Source organism: Petaurus breviceps, unplaced genomic scaffold (assembly GCF_028583685.1).
Source record: "Petaurus breviceps papuanus isolate PSGF00001 unplaced genomic scaffold, PetGlider_PUasm1.0 84, whole genome shotgun sequence".
Classification (NCBI taxonomy): Eukaryota; Metazoa; Chordata; class Mammalia; order Diprotodontia; family Petauridae; genus Petaurus; species Petaurus breviceps.
The window spans coordinates 11009252-11025626 of record NW_027186645.1 but is presented as its reverse complement, the minus strand read 5'-3'; the positions used below and the strand labels follow the sequence as shown (position 1 = coordinate 11025626).

Below are 16375 nucleotides of genomic sequence, written 5' to 3'. Positions count from 1 at the left end.
GTTGCATCTCTTTCTACACCAAAACAAAGTTGAGAGGCATGTAAAATTTAGTTTAAAAGAAGTGACAGCTCTAGTTTTAAATTATCTCCCCAAGGAATCATGACACAAATAAGCATTTTTAAAGTAGTTGTCTTTAAGAAAAAAACAACTGAAATATGTTCCAAAAGATGAAGAGGTTACTACTACTTTAATAAGAAGTCAGAGTATAATTAAGATGACATGTAATTAATAATCCAAAATAAAAATCTGATATTAAAAATATTGAGCCTTATTTCTAGAAAGAAGGAATCAACATTCAATAATAAAAAGGAAATATCTTAAAAACAGAAATATCATAAATATATAAAAAACATAAATTTATGCAGACATTAAACTTTTTATTATTTCATAAATATTTAACAGACAAAAGATGAGTCACTCACATTCTACTTTTTAAGTGGCAACCTATTTGAGTAAAAATCTTATTTCCAATTATATTAACCAAATTCATTTTTAACATATTTGAGAAGTTAGAATCAATTTTGTTTTTCAGCACACACAAAATGTATTAAGATATACTTATTAAAAAAACTTGTAATTGAAGAAACTTCCTAAATTAAGAAAAGTATACTTTTTTTTTTATCAATGTGGCCCAGATATATTTAAGGGACTGAATAATAATGATGTCCTTATAAACAGATTAATAAAAGTAAATATTTCCTCAGTACCATAACATTCATTGCATTATTCCTGCCCACTGGGAATGTAATACTAAAGGAAAGGCATTCAAAGCACAATTAGGGAAGAGATCAAAGATGATAGGTCAGTAAAAACCAATAACACAAGGTAATAATACAGCATCTTGTAATGGGCTCTGTTTCTTCCTTGGATTATAAAATTATGGTATGAGAAAGCAAGCTTTAAAAAGTCCTTTAAAAAAAAGGGCAATGGTATGGTTACTATAAGTATATAAAATAGCAATTGAAAACACACAAGATAGGCGATAGAAAAGGAAGGAAGGAAGGAAGGAAGGAAGGAAGGAAGGAAGGAAGGAAGGAAGGAAGGAAGGGAGAAAAAGAGAAAATATACAGAAAAAGAAAGAAAAGAAGGGAGGAGGGAAGGAAGAAGAGAGGGAAGGAATGAGGGAGGGAAGGAGAGAGGGAAGGAAGGGCAGGAAGAGAAGGAAGGAAGGAAGAATGGAAGAGAGATGAAGGAAGAATGAAAGAAAGGTAAAGGAAGGAATGAAGGAAGTCTTTCCTTAGGAACAATATTCATAACTGATAAAGTAATGTTTGTAAAGTTCAAAAAGTTTAGCCGTCCCTGCTACAATTATAACTCAATACTGGACTATCAAGTGGAGTTGAACTCCAGTCCTAATTAATGCAGTCAGCCTCCATACTACATCAATCAATCAACCAATCAACATTTATTAAACATATGCTGTGTGTCAGGCACTGTGCTAGAGATACAAAAAGAGGCAAAAAGGAGTCCCTGCCCTCAAGACTCTCACAATCTAATGGGATTCGATCTATGAGATTCATGGGAGTGGAAAGGAAGGAGTCTGGGAGTTGAGGTAGAGGTCTGCTTTTAAAAACAAACTTTGTCAAATATATAATCTAACACCACACTGAGTTCCACAGTTTAAAACAACCAGGATCAAAAGGCATGAGATAAAGCTACCAAGGTAAATATTATGAAAAAATGAATTATTTATAACATGTTAAATGAAGCACAAGATTGATACAGCAATATTACTGTTGCCAGTTGGGCTTGCTTCCTTTACAAAACAATGAACCATGTAAAGAAGGTAGAATTATTCAATTCTTATTTTGATCCTATTTTCTTTGACAAGAAAGATGAAGACCTTAGGTGGAAAAGTAGCTTTTTTTAAAGGGTTAACAGGAATTAAAACCTAAAATAAGTGAGGAGATAGGAAACAAAAAGCAACTAGCTTCAACACAATGAAATGCAATAGGAGTAGAGATGGACAAGTGTCCTGATTCCACCTTCTCCACTCCCCCTCCCCTCCAAAAAGATAAAACGGTATCGATAAAGTATGGCTAGTAATACTTTTCTTCTCACAAAATTCTATAACATTATTAAAGGAATAATTTATAATCATTTAGATAGGGAAGCAATTGTCACTAAGAGCCAGAATGACCTCAACAAGGATAAACTATGAGAAACTTAACTTTTTTCCTGTGTACAACAGGGATGCTAGACAAACAGATCAAGAAAATGTCTGTGAGGCAATATACTTGGATTTCATCAAGGCATTTTGCAAAATTTATTATTCTATTCTCTTAACAAAATTCAGTTAGTTGGATTCAGAACAGAATGAATGACCAGACCCAAAAAGTAGTCTTTAAGAGGTAGATACCAACTCACAAAGAGTCTATCCAATAATGTGGCAAAGGAATCTCTGCTTGACTCTATACAGCACAATATTTTAAACAATGTTTTGGACAAAGACATATGATGGCATACTTATCCAGTCTTCAAATAATATAAAACTAGTTGAGATACCTAACATATTAGATGAAAGAACCAAGATCCAGAAATACAGTGAAAGTTTTTAATGTATTTTCCTTGACTTGAGTTTAAAGTATCAACCACACAAAGGCAAAATAGTATGGTGGGGCTAAATAAAAATTCTTGTTAAAAAGACCTGGAAGTTTTTGTAGACTCAAAACAAGTCAATAAATAGTATGACAAAAGGACTATTGTAGGAAGCATAAAGAGAAGTGTAAAATCTAGAATGAAGGTGGTGATAGCTTTAATGTGTCATGGATCAGATCTAAAATAATACATTCATTTCAGATTATATTTTTAGAAAGGATCCTATTTGGGAGAGGATGATAAAAATTTTGAAGTAAATGAAAACCATGCCATATGAGCATTGGTTGAAGGATCCAGGTAATTTTAACCTGCAACAAAGATTTGAGGTCATGATAGCTGTCTTCTTCAGTCATTGGAAAATGAATGAAATCTGTGAAATAAACCCACACAACTTTCTTTTGGGAAGGAAAATCCCAACAATCAAGTTTATTTCAGAGCATATAATTCCACTAAGGTTTATACCTACCTAATATGCTTTTACCTCTTTTGTTTTTTCACAAGTCTAAGGAAGCCTCTATGTGTATCAACTCAAGTTGCCTGTTTGCAATCTTGTCATTTAGTCACTACAATAATCCTATTAAAATATGTGAGTGCCTCCTCAATTCTTGTTTCATAAATTGGGAAATTTTTCATAAATTAGGAAATCCATGCTTATGGAAACAATCAATTAAACTGGGATTTATGGATTACTTCCCAAAAGCACTTGGGTTGAGGATAGGGATGTATTATGTTATAGTTTTAAATTCTGACACACTAGAGAAGGATAGGAGACTCAATAACAAATAACTTCCAAATAAATTCACCAAGTAGAACTTCATTTACTTTAACAAATAAACAGCCACTGGGAGAATGAACAATAATCCACAGCTAAGTGTGAATTACTATCTCCTGCTAGTGCCCTTAACATTTAAATGCTACCGTGTGTTCAAAGAAGAGAAATTTTAAATGAAAAGAAGGAAAAGCAAACACTTGGGAACGGGAAGGTCTACAGGAATGCTAAGGGAGTAATTACAGTCATAGAAAAAAGCACTGTGTCTGAAGAGGCAAAAGGAAAGAGGAAAGAGTTGGCATAAAGTTTCTGAAATGGAGATGACAATTTTGTCATTTCATTTCAAGGCCTTTAATGCATGGCATCCTGGCATCAACTGATCAGAACTAGTACAGAAGGTGACAAATCTAAATTTTTCCCCAGTCTTTCACCTGTGGGAAAAACACTGTGAAAAAAGGCAAGGAAGTATTAACAACATAGCAAAGTATAGCAGTATTATTCCCTTAATCCAAGTACCTTTAAGAGTTCAACCCTCAAAATGATTTGTTATAATTCATAAAGGCAGGGTACTGAACACATAGATCTGGGTTTGAATCCTGGCTCTCCCATTTAGCCACAGAATGACATTGAACAAAGCCCATTCTTTTTCCACTATGGGACTCAGTTTATTCATCTGTAGAAGAAGTATGTTAAGTTAGACTATAGCTGAGATCCTTCACAGTTTTGTGCTCAACCAGAGGGGAGGAAGGGGAATAAGGAGGAACATAATATGGAAGGAAAAAAAACAACAACAAAAGGTGAGAAAGCACCAAAGAATTTCCATTTTAAATCTTGCCTGCTCTTTCTCCTTCCCTTTTCTCTCAGGAAGACAAATTATCTGTCATTTTGCCACCAAAATCTTCATTATCTATCTCTCCAACACTACTGCCTGAAAAGCCTTCAATAAGATATTAATTAATAATATTAATTAATTCAATAAGATAATAAAGACAATAGGAAAAGAGGGGGAAATTATACCTATAACTCAACCATACTTCAGTGATAGGTATTTTAAAAAGGAAAATGATCAGTCACCTTCCCTAGGAGAATGGAAGTTTTGATTGAGATAGGTGGGCCTTCCAACAAATTCAACTACTTAGCCTCATCTATTGAAGAATAAGAGTCCTGGGCAATTTAAATCCTGGGGATGGGAAAGGGAATTCATAAGACCTAAGCCCTAAAATTCTTTGACTAAACATATATACCCTGCAGAAGAGCTGGATAATTTTCCTGGATAATGAATCCAGGGACCGTCAAGAGAGATAGTAGAGCACTTCCCTCATTCATTCTATCCATCAAGAATGGAATGATCTCTTCCCTACAATTCTATAAAGTTAACAGTGATTAGACTAATTTACAATTTATACTTAATTACAATAAAGGGCAACAGTAATTATGAGTATCACTGGATGTGTCAAATTAGCTTTGCTGCAAATTTTATTTGGTGACAACATTAAAATGTTTACACACTCAACTTTCCTAGTTCACTGCTCATAGAGTGTAACTGTACATTTATAGATAAAAGAGAGAGGTTTTAAGCGGGGTTTAAGTTAGAACACTGATTTTGAAAGAAGAAAATCTTTACTCTGATCAGCAAGTTAGGTGATATTTCTTGGATGAAATGGGATTTTAAGTAAGTGCTGGAAGCTAAAAGGAGGTAACCTGGCCAATGTAAAATGAAGTTTTGGTTTTCCCCCCACCCCCCCAAAAAAAAGACAAGTAATGAAAAGAGGCCGGGGGGGGAGGGGAGAGACAAGCCAACTACTCATTACTATGGTTGACAAATTAATGGATGGGTTTTAAATCAAGAATGAACTGAATCTTTTACTAACAGTTGGAATAAATCAGTGGGGTCACTGAGTTAGGACACAGGGGAGGGATGAGAGCTATGTTTTCATTAGATTAGAGAACTCTACCAAGTGAGTAAATTCCTGGACCAATGCAAGTTCCTACCTTCTCTACAACCTAAAGTAGTTGAGAGGTACACTGAAAAGCTAAGTGACCAAGGTCAAGCAGTCAATATGTCTTTCAGACCAAAGATATGAACCCCACAACTCTGCCAGAAAGTTTCCTTCAAGACAGGCCACTACCATACAGAATTTAAAACAAAAGTTAGTTAAAAGTGTGGGAACAAAGAGGTTATTTTGAAATATACTTTGGAGAGAATAAAGAAGGTAAAAGGTTGAGAGCAAAGGACAGTTAAAAAAAGAAAGAAACTAAAATTATTCAGATAGGCTAAAAAATTTAGATGTGAAAATAATGAGGAATAGGATTAGTGAGAGGAAGAAAATTCTTAGGGACATTACTTTTCAAGCAACTGTTATTTTGTCAGTGTGGGTAACTCCTTCCACTGACATAAAATGTCACAGTGGACAGTTTCCATAAGCTCTTAGAAAAATGTGTCACCTTGCAGCTAACCTGAAGATGAGCCTCTGACCTCAGCGGGGCTGATCCTGACACACACCTGATATAGAACTCATCCTTGGGTCTATACTCCCAAGTTTTTTCAGCTGGGTTGGTCCTAGCAGAATCTATTCATTGCTGGCAAATCCTTCAAAAACCCAGGGTCATTTTCAAGCCATGAGAAGTGATGAGATTAGGAGTTCAGTGGAAGGGTAAAGATCATATGAAAAGAAAAAAACCCGAAGTATGTTTTGTTAGTTTGAATATTCAAATTAGAAAGCTGTTTCCCAAGACATCTACTACTGAAAAACTGCAACTATCTTTCTTCAGATACAAGTACCATTGATTTTTCTCCTACTCATAAGACCTTGATTTCTTCTTAAAGTTGCAAACAATTGTACAGCAAAAAATGTAACTTTTTTGTTTGAAATTTTCCTAAATTAATAAAAATAGGCCATTAAAATAATACGAAAAAGACAAAATGACTGAGAAAAGAAATTTAAAAATCCATCTATTATCAATAAAGTCCAAATTACATCATGAAGCATCATTTTAAGGCATTCGTCAAATAAAAGTTCCAAAAAATAATAAAAGTTTTAACAAAATGTTGATGGACTATTCTCACTTAATTGAGACTTCTGTTCAGAGAAGTTTTAAAACAAAAATATGAAAAAAATCTTAGAATTCTATTTAGAATTCTAAAATATTTCCTCTAAGACAAATAGGGAGAAAATGAAGACTGCTAACAACTTAGTAATGTTGAAGGCTTTTAAATTCTAGGGTATTCATTTTCTTAGTAGCAACATACTTTTCTAACATATAAATTTCTTTGTCATGCTAATGAAAATAATGTACGATCCAAAATTTGAGGAATGTCAAAATGGCAATGTGCTTATATCCCTCAAAGTACTAAGAAACTATGATTTATCTCAACAATGCTAGTTGTACAGGTGAGGGAAGACTGAAATTAAAAAGCAGTCATAGTCAGATGAATGTAAGAGTACACTGTATAATTTCATAAATGACTGGATTGGGTACTATATAGCATCTTTACGAGAAAAATGGAAACTTAAGAACTGGAAGAGACTAAGTCTGACTGCCTCATTTTAGAAAAGGAAGGACCAGCACAAGAGTCAATTAGCAACACTGTCCACACTAGAACCCAGATCTCCTGACTTGTACTTCGATGTACCACACTACATTCCCTTTAATGTTCTACATGATAAAGGAATGCATTTTCTCACAGGCAGAAAGTCTAGCTTTCAAAATAACTATTATAAGTTGTAAAATGTTAACAAATCTATTCATTTACAGTGTATAAACAAACTCCACAAATTCAAAACGAGTCAGGATTAAGATTCATTGTCTACCATCAACTACACAAGAGGAAGGGGGAAAGGTGATGCTGGAGTAGTTCTTTTTAAACAACAGATATAGCATTGCTAATAAGTGCTTCCCCTTTGTCATATAGCATTTTCTGTATCAACTATTTTGGCATTTAGTCATATGTGATTTTTTACTTATATAACTATTTCATTGCTATTCCTTATCTCCCCAACTAGATTGTAAGTTCCTACAGGGCAAGATTGTGTTTATGTCTGCATCCCCCTCCCATGTATGGTACAATGCTATGTATAAAGCAGTCAAATATTTATAAAATGAACAAATGAATAAATTGACTAAACAGAAAATTTCTTTATTGGTTTACACTGCAAAACTGGAGTTACAGTCTCCTCAAAATACCTAATGCCAATATTTGATAAAATGGCATTTTAAAATTCACGTATTTAAAAAATCAAATACTTGTTATAAAAATTATTTTTCCATATTAAATTACTCAAAATGTCTTTACATCTAAATATAAAGTAGTTAAACATACTTTTATGATTGTCACACAAGTTAAAAAGAGCTCAAGGAAAAACACTGACAACACACTAAACTGAAGAATCACTCAACTTCTTTGAAGATTGCTCCACAATACTATCTTAAAATAAATGTTCAGATCCATTTCCTTAAGCTGTGTGGAAGTTGCACATTTTTAGAAATGTAGGTTGATCTGGGGCAGATCAGCAGAAGAGATGCAGAAACATAGTAGAGGCAATGAATCAAAAGGCAGGCATAAATTAACAAACTGAAGAATACATTTTTTTGTAACACGAAGATAATGGGAAAATTTCTAATATGATTTTTCATAAAATGCAACTTCTAGGTTCATAAAGTTCCATGACAATGAATTTCTGTACATCAGTTTCTGCTCGCCTGTGCTAAAGGAATATAGTTTGTAAGAACTGTAAAACTGCCTTTTCATTACCATTTTATCCAACATTGTCTAAGACTTTTGCAAAAGTCCAATCTGATGTCCTGAACAGAGAAAAAAGACTCTGGGAAGTTTCAGAAGACAACAATGAAAATTCTTTCAACCCTATGAAAACAGAAAGAAACTAAAGTCGTATTACATGGGGAAGAAAAGAATATAAGAAGAGATACTCCAACAATTCAAGTATATTAAAAGATATAGAAATAGACAAGAAGCTACTTTCTTTCCACTGAGAACGGAAGAAAAATAAAAGCAACTTACAGCACAAGACATTTAGGGAAGGAATTAGGAAGTCTATGGATTGTGAGAGAGACACTAGAGTGTTTTCAAAGACATTTAAGACAGTTTGCCTTCTCAAAACACCTCTAAGTATATAGATGATCACCTTTCTGTAATGGATTTGGTGAAGTTTCATTTGAATGCTATAGACTCATTAGATATATGTATAAGGCTAGGTTATAGTTAAAGCCTGTTCTTAGTTTATGATTCTATAATTACATGGTTCAATCTAAATTAAAGGAATGCTATTTTTTTGCAAAACAAGGGCCAGTGAGTTAATCATCAATATGGGATTAACCAATTGATATTCTTTACATGACTAACATTACTAGCTATCATCACCAAGTATATGCTGAGAGTACCAAAAATTAGTATTCATTCTTTGCAATTGAACTGATACCATTTATGAATTTAACTCTGATTTGCAATTCTCTCTATTAGCAATCACACACTGAATACTTCTTAGTGACCTATGTCCTAATTCACTTCTCCTTCATACAACTAAATGACCTCTTCATTATTTCATTTTGAGAAGCAAAAAAAAAAAAAAAACATGAAGACTTCCATCATTCAGTTTTCTATTCGAAGGAGAGCATAGCTGTTCTAACATAAGCCTGTCAACGCAGAAAATATTCAAGGGTGGTATAACACTAAATATAAATCCTTTAAAATCACATGTAATTGTCTTTTAACATAATTAAAATTTGCACCCTACTCATCTTCTTGGAAAAGAAAAATAACCGAATACACAGTAAAGATGACTTCCTACATTCATTATATTGCCATGGTTATTCCATGTTTCCCAATACAACAAAACATGTTATTTTCTAGTATGAAACAGCATCTATTTTCATATATTTAAATGTGTTTCATATGAGGAATAATTCCAATTAGGCTACATTACACATAATTGTTTATGCATAAAAAAATTCCCTTCATACAAAGGAAATGAAACCTTTCAGGGGAATAGATCTGTACATACCAGCTCTAATAGTGTAACTGTATTCACAATTTCCTTTTACTATAAAAAGAATTAGTATTATTTGTACACTACATCCTCAGTCAACAATTCTTTTTCCTTTATTTGAGGTGTCAAACAGGAAAAAAACAGAACACAAATTCTCCTCTACCTTCTAATCCCTCAGTAAAACCAGTACATTATCAGTGAAAGGAAGCAAAACTCATAAACTGACATCAGTTTTGCACAGGGACATAACTAAGTATAATGTAACTAAAGGCCTCCCCAGCATGCAATTCAGGTTATGTAGTCTATTAAAAAATGATGTTCAGTTCCAGCTTACATATCACCTTAGAAGGCAAAATATAAAAGAGTCAATTTTAAACAGCCTACAATGGTTATTTAAAATCTTTCCCTGATCTATCAATCTGTAGATTTTCTTAAATTTATTTTTGATTACAAATTAAATGTATTCTATTAACATTTTAATAATATAGACATAAAAATGTCCTTTCATTTAGGTAGTGGATTTTTTTTCATTATCCACCTAAAGAGTCTGTTACCATAGTGCCTAAATGTATACTTTTGGAATAACCTCTTTAAATAAGACTGAATCTTGTCCCCTTTTCCACTTACCTTCCAGAAGGATGAGTGTTCAGATTTTTGTCTCCTTTTTAAGATGTAGTGACCTCAATGTGACCTAAAATATGAGATATCCTTTTGCTCAACTTTAATAAGTGTAATACTCATTCCTTTAAGGACCTACTATGAAACTGGAAGTTCTAGTATCTTTTATTAAAAAAAAATCTAAATATCTAAAAATCCAAATTCCATTTCTTAAACAGTGCACATAGCTTATTCATCAAGCCATTAGTATGGTTGATTATGGTACATAATACTACCCTAGAAGTCTGGTATATGATTTGTTTAGCAATGTTATACAAATATTGAGTTTTTTTAATTCCAAAGTTGCCACAATGAGAAAAAATAGCTTTGCCAAAACTCTTAGTGACAGTAATGATAAACAGCCCTTTTGATAATACAGAAGACCTTAACTTCAGTGCCTGCTACAGTGCCAAACTTTGAGAACAAAGTATCTCCAAACTAATCTTTTTTGTCTTAATTTTGACAAATACCACAGACACACTATTATACACACCTCTTCCAGTTTCTACTCTTTAATCAAATTAATAGATCTACAAGAGCATACAAAAAGAAAAGTATGCCTTCCAGGCAAACTTTTGCTTTCAAAAAGTAAAACTCTGAATACTTCCAGCTGGAAAACTTCCACTTCCACCACTTAACAGGCTCATACTCATTTTCTACCTCCTGTTGACCTGCTGTTTCTGCCTTCGTCTTGTAGACAGAGTAAGAGAATTTTGTATCCCTTTTTCACCAAAAAGTATCCCACTATGAAAAAAAATCTGATTTCCACTATGACTATATATTTAGATAAACACCACCGCCACCCACCCACATATGTGTCCTAATTCAACTAAACCTAAACTCCTTTCATGCACTCTATTCCTTTCTCAAAACAGTTCTATTATAAAATGTCAGGAAAGGTCAAAAAGGACCTCTTTTTTTTTTTTGATTGGCTTACCACCTGTTAGGAAACTAGTATTTTTTTTTAAGTGTAATCTTTCAGAAACTGATTGAAACTCAACATGTGAAGAGATTGTGTTAAAAAAAAATATTGTAGAGAACAGCTGCTCATTAATTGTTTAAAATCGGTGGAGAGAATTCTTAATGAAAACTAAGATTAGTCTAGTTCCTAGACTGAGCTGTATTTCATACATTTTCCCTAGCTATGACTAATGTCTGCAACTGTTGATTCATCTCTAGGCTTGATTCTGCTTACAGAAAACCTCAAACTTTACAATTTTACTATCTGTTTCAGTCAGGAAACACCAAACTCCAAAGTGACTTAACTAAGATTTCAGAGTCTCAGATTAATACTTTCAGACTTCCTGCCCCACAACATATTTATTTTCAATAATTCTGCGCCCCCCCCCCCCCAACCAGAGAGTCTCCAACAACTCCTGAATTTCAAGTAAATGTGAACACTGCTACCCTCAACAATACTTAACTGTCCTCAGAAATTCCCTGGGTCTCACATACCACTTATCAGTGCATTGTTTGGGGCATTTGGATCAAAGTTAGCATTCTCCATGAGTGCGCTGAGAGGACAGCTGTGGCATAGGCTGTGAAGACCTGCTAGAGGAAAGCATTCAGAAGCAGCGTGAATACAGTGCAGTAACCTCCCCTGGCCAGTGAGAGTGGGTGGCGAATGCCATCATTTGCACGTGCATCTGATGAGACACGAAGGGGGCTAAGGATACAAAAGTACCAACCGCGGGATGTACAAGATGTATGCCCCAACTTAATTCTCTTCCCTATTCATCGACATCCAAAAGCAAACACATATGAAGGGAGTTTCGCTTCTCTCAGATGACCTAGTAAAAGAACCAAGGGGGAATTTATTTAGCAACACTACCTCCATCCCCCAAGTAAACAAGGAATTAAACTGAGAAATTTCCAAAGAGGAAAAAGAAGAAAGACAGTGGGAGGGAGAAAGTGGGCCGTTAGGAAAAGGTAAAGAATGTCGAGAGCCAGTCGTTGTGAAATGCTGTTATCCCAAAGCCTCCTGGATTGAGAAGGCAATTTCTTTTTTCAATTTAACAAGGTTTTCTGAGATAAGTAGAAATGTCCTTCCCTCTCCTTCTATGCTTTTTCCTTTTAACATTTCTAGAGAAGTACTTTTAAATAAAAACTGAAGTTTTCCTAACTTATAATGAGAAGCATGCACTTTGTGCAGTTTAGTAAATAAGGGTCAACAAATGGATCCATAAAGTGTGTGTGTGCTTCTAAACACCAGATGTTTGTTAGTTTGGTTTTTCAGGAGGGGGAGGGGGAAGAAGAGAGAGATGAGGAATTGGAAGAGAGAAGCAACAAACAATATTCAAACCCCCTCCCCTCCCCAAACCCTGGTAAACACCCACATCTGGTGTTTCGACACATACTTTCCTCAAACACAGTCTCTCCGGGTAAGACAACATTTTGCATACTTAAAGCTAAAATTCATGCTTAAAAAAAAAAAAGCCAACAGCAAGGGATCCTCTCCCCTGTATTCAAATCACAAATAAAAATTTTTAAAAAGACAACAAGTGGTGATGTGAAGGCAGGCAGGAACGCGAACCAGATGCCAAGCCGAAATCTGACACATGTCACATTTGCACCGCGGCGCAGAGAGCAGCCGCTGGGGTGAAACTTTCCTGCAACAGTAGCAGGAGAGGATGAAAGTCAAGTCCAGCCTGGAGTCTGGGACTGGAGGTGGATGGTATAGGGAAGGGGGGCGGGGGCGATGGCAGGGAGGGTTAGAAGAGGTGGGGGGGGGGAGGTTAAGAAAAGGTGGAGGAGAGGGGAGGAGAGAGGGTTAAGAAAAAGTGAAGGAGAAGAAACTTACCAAGAAGAGCGAGACGCGGAGTGGGGCGTCCAGAGGAGGTGACCCCCGAAGAGGAGAGGAGCTGCCGAAAGCCCCAGCCCACGCAACCGTGCACAAAGTCTTTGCAGCTGCCGCCTGGAATGGGGGGGTAGGGGGGAGAGTGTGTATGTGCGTGCGTGTGTTGTGTGTGTGTGTGTGTGTGTTGTGTGTGTGCGCGCGCGCGGCGGAGAGGGGACGGCCGCGGGAGTCACTGGGGGGGTCGGACTGAACTACAAGCAGCGGCGGACGTAGCAGCGGCATAAATAACTGGGACTGTTCCTCCGCTGGCGGCGCTGGGCAGCGCTGGGAGCTCGGAGGCTGCGGCGGCGGCGGCGGCTGCGGCGGCGGCAGCTACACGCGCCGGCGTGTCTCGCGCTTTCTCGGAGGCTCGCGCTGTCTCGCGCTGTCTCTCCTCTCTCCCCAAGCCGTGTCTGTGTGTATGTGTGCGGAGTGTATGTGTGTGTGTGTATGTGCGCGCGCGCACACGAGAGCGTGTATGTGTATGTGTGTGTGTGTTATTGGCAATGTGAAATGTACACACACCACTCGCTGCAACCTCTTCTTGCCAGAGGTGGGGGGGGGGGGGGGGGGGGGGGGGGGGGGGGGGGGGGGGTCAGTGGACTCCTCCCTAGGATTACAGAGGCTGCTGGGTGGGGATTGTTTATTATGGTTTACCACCCCCCCCAAAAAATGGAAGGGGGAGAGCATCCCCCCACCCCACCTCCATAAAAAGTGTTTTGGGACTTGATTCTCTTCCCTTCCCTCCCCGCCTCTTTCCTAGTTCTAAGGAAGGGGAAAACGCGGAGCAGGATATTGTTATGATTTTCTGTAAAGTGTCCTAGCTGACGTCAAGTCCACCTGCTATGTAAACAAATAGTTGGGAGAAGTTGTTTGTTCTTCTCCGGATCTTTCTTCTACACTCCTCACCTCCCCACGGCCACTACGCTCCCCCTCCCACCCCCCCCCACCCCGCCCACGCGTCCTTCTCCAACTCCTGTTCCACTTAGACCTAGAGTGTAGGTTTGGGGTTAGGGCTTGGGAGTGGGGTGGCGGAGTGGGGGGTGGGGCATTAAGAGTGGGGGTGGGAGGAGGAAGAACAAAACCTTATGCTGTATTGGCAATGCTGAGTGGTGTCTGCAGCTTCTTGGCAATCCCCGAAGTACAGTCCTATGCAGACAGAATTGCTGGCAAATGAAACAGGGGATTCCATGTGAAGTGCAAAAAGCCTTGAAGGGATCCAAAGCCATCGGTAGAAAGGAGCTGAAAAGTACAATGTAGTCAGAAGGGGAGATTCTAAAATGTTGTCTCAGATTCTGCTTTCTCTTTTTGTTTTTGTGCATCTACTGCCTGAGGTGTAGGGTGAGATTGACTTTTTTTTTTTTCTGGATGCAGTCCTAGTAGTTGTTTTACTTTGACTTCCCCACAATTACAATACCCCCTATAGGTGTTCTACTCTTGGAAGACTGAAGGAGTGGGTAGGGATGGTAAAGGGACTGTGCGTGGGGAAATGGGCGGGGGAAAGGGGGGGGGGAGTTGGGAAGAGAGGTACCAGTCTGGCCTTTTAGGGATCCGAATGCTTCCGTGACATCTCCTATCAACTGATGGATGGGGAGCAAAAAGTAACACATATGAAAGAAAACAATCTTGCAAGTACCCTACCCGGAGTGTGCACTTCAAAGAGCGCAGCGGAGGAAGGAGAAGCAGCAGGAGCTCGCACATGTTGCAGGCAGGGTGGATACTCCCTTGAACCCTGCTCCTCCGGGTGTGCAAAAGGGGCTGCGCTGGGTTTAAAGGGTCGGGGAGTAGAGGAGAAAGTAAAGGAGGTAGGGAGGGCAATCTGGATAGAGGATTCGTCTGGAATCTCGGCCCACCTCATTCAAGCCAGTGAAAAAGGTGGGGAGAAAGGTACAACTGCCCTCCCACCCCCACCCCCAATTGCTGGTAGCGGTCGGTGCTCTGCTTCTCCTTGCTAGCTCTGGGCGCAGTCCTCCAGCCCTGCTCTCTACTCCTTCCCTCCAGGTTTACAGGACCGCTCTGATCACCCACACTGTGCATTCATTTCCTTGCAATCGCCTCAGTTGTAAAGCCTGTTTTCCAAAAAGGCGTTGAAACTTTACTCCAAATATCTCCAGGCACTGGGAGGCTGGTGTAAGCAAAGCCCAACTCTTCGCTGCTCCCCCACCCCTCCCAGGAGAAAGAACTGTGAAGTTTTAAAGTCTCTGGTGGCAGGCAGAGTGATTCAAGAGACTAGACAGGCATTAACTTCTGCATTCGAGTGTCTTTCATTTCCGCAAAGGGCAACAGAACCCCTTTTCCAAAAAGGAAGGAGCGAGTTCATGCACAGTTCGCACTCCTCTTTCCCACCAAAATCGCAAGTTCTCTGGGAAGTATCAACCCCTGGCACCTACATTTGTAAACATATCATCACGTATTCCTTTAAAACCAATTTAATATATCAGGAAGCTAGACTACACGTCCAAGCAAGTAAGCCCGTTCATTCAATGGAGCTCGGAATGGAGGAGGGTGGGCTTTGCTGCCAATACAATTCTAATTGTTTCACTTTTCTGGATGGATTTTAAACTCTACCTAGGTATAAAGTGCCCTTCTTCATATTTACCGTTCGGAAATGCTACCTTAACTGCGAGAGAGCTAACCGACATTTAACAATACCAAAAGAAAATTTCTTTTGTGTTTCGGACTCTCCTGATCAAAACTAGATTTATTTCCTCGCCCTCAGAATCCTGGGGATAATTTTGCGTCCAGTTTAAGTACATTCTTCCGTGGCTAACAGTCCTGAATCATACATAGATGCCAGTCAGAATTGACAAGAAACCAATTTGAAAAACAAAGGGGAAAAATGATGGTAAATCCGAGGAAAGCTGGTTGCATACTCTTTTCCCTAGGTTTATGAATGAAGGTAGCTTAGCGGTCACAGAGCTGACAGATTGCTACTCTCTTTTTCTCCCCACCCCCACCCCTTTCCCCTGCTTAACTGTATTCTCTTTCTCACTTGGTGTTCTGAGGAAGGAAAGGAGGGAGGGAGCTCATATAAAGGAGCTGGGGTCAACCTGACAGTACAGTTCAGGTTCCAAAAAAGACAAAGGGGGAAAGAAGCTGGAGACTCTGAGAGGAATAGATTTAGTTAGTCTTTCACCTTCCGCCCTTTCTGTACATAAACACACGTTTTTGCGAAATTTGTTAGCCTCTGAAGTTTCTTTGCTGTGTGTGAAAGTAGCCAAGAGATAAAAGGTGCAAAAAGGAAGTTGCAGCTTGAGTTGCCTATCTTAGAGTGAGGGGATAATCTTACTACTAATCAATCTCTGCTGGGCTGTCCACACTTAGAAGTACGCTTCCCTTTGTACTTCCAGTCATTATCTTTATAAACCTGCATATATTTCTTCTGAGGCCGACTAGCTCTACCACTACCCCATCCCCCCAGGGAACAAGGAGGGCGAGGTGAGAATTGCAGGTTCAACTAAAAGCAGCAAAGCTCAGCTCTTCTCTGATTCCTAACTCTCAACCAATAGG

General features: G+C 38.1%; 1 protein-coding gene across 5 annotated transcripts in view; it reads right to left on the bottom strand.

Annotated features, from left to right (window-relative positions):
* Positions 1–13378, bottom strand: part of FOXP2 (forkhead box P2) — a 700229-nt gene extending 686851 nt beyond the window's left edge. For 2 of the 5 annotated variants that reach the window (XM_069107059.1, XM_069107060.1), the window contains exon 1: positions 12830–13370. The gene's annotated coding sequence lies outside the window, so the exon portion shown is untranslated. Of the gene's footprint in view, positions 1–11717; positions 11820–12829 lie in introns of all 5 variants that reach the window. The other 3 variants (XM_069107053.1, XM_069107052.1, XM_069107058.1) reach the window with 3 other exon arrangements.
* Positions 13379–16375: the final 2997 nt, after the last annotated feature.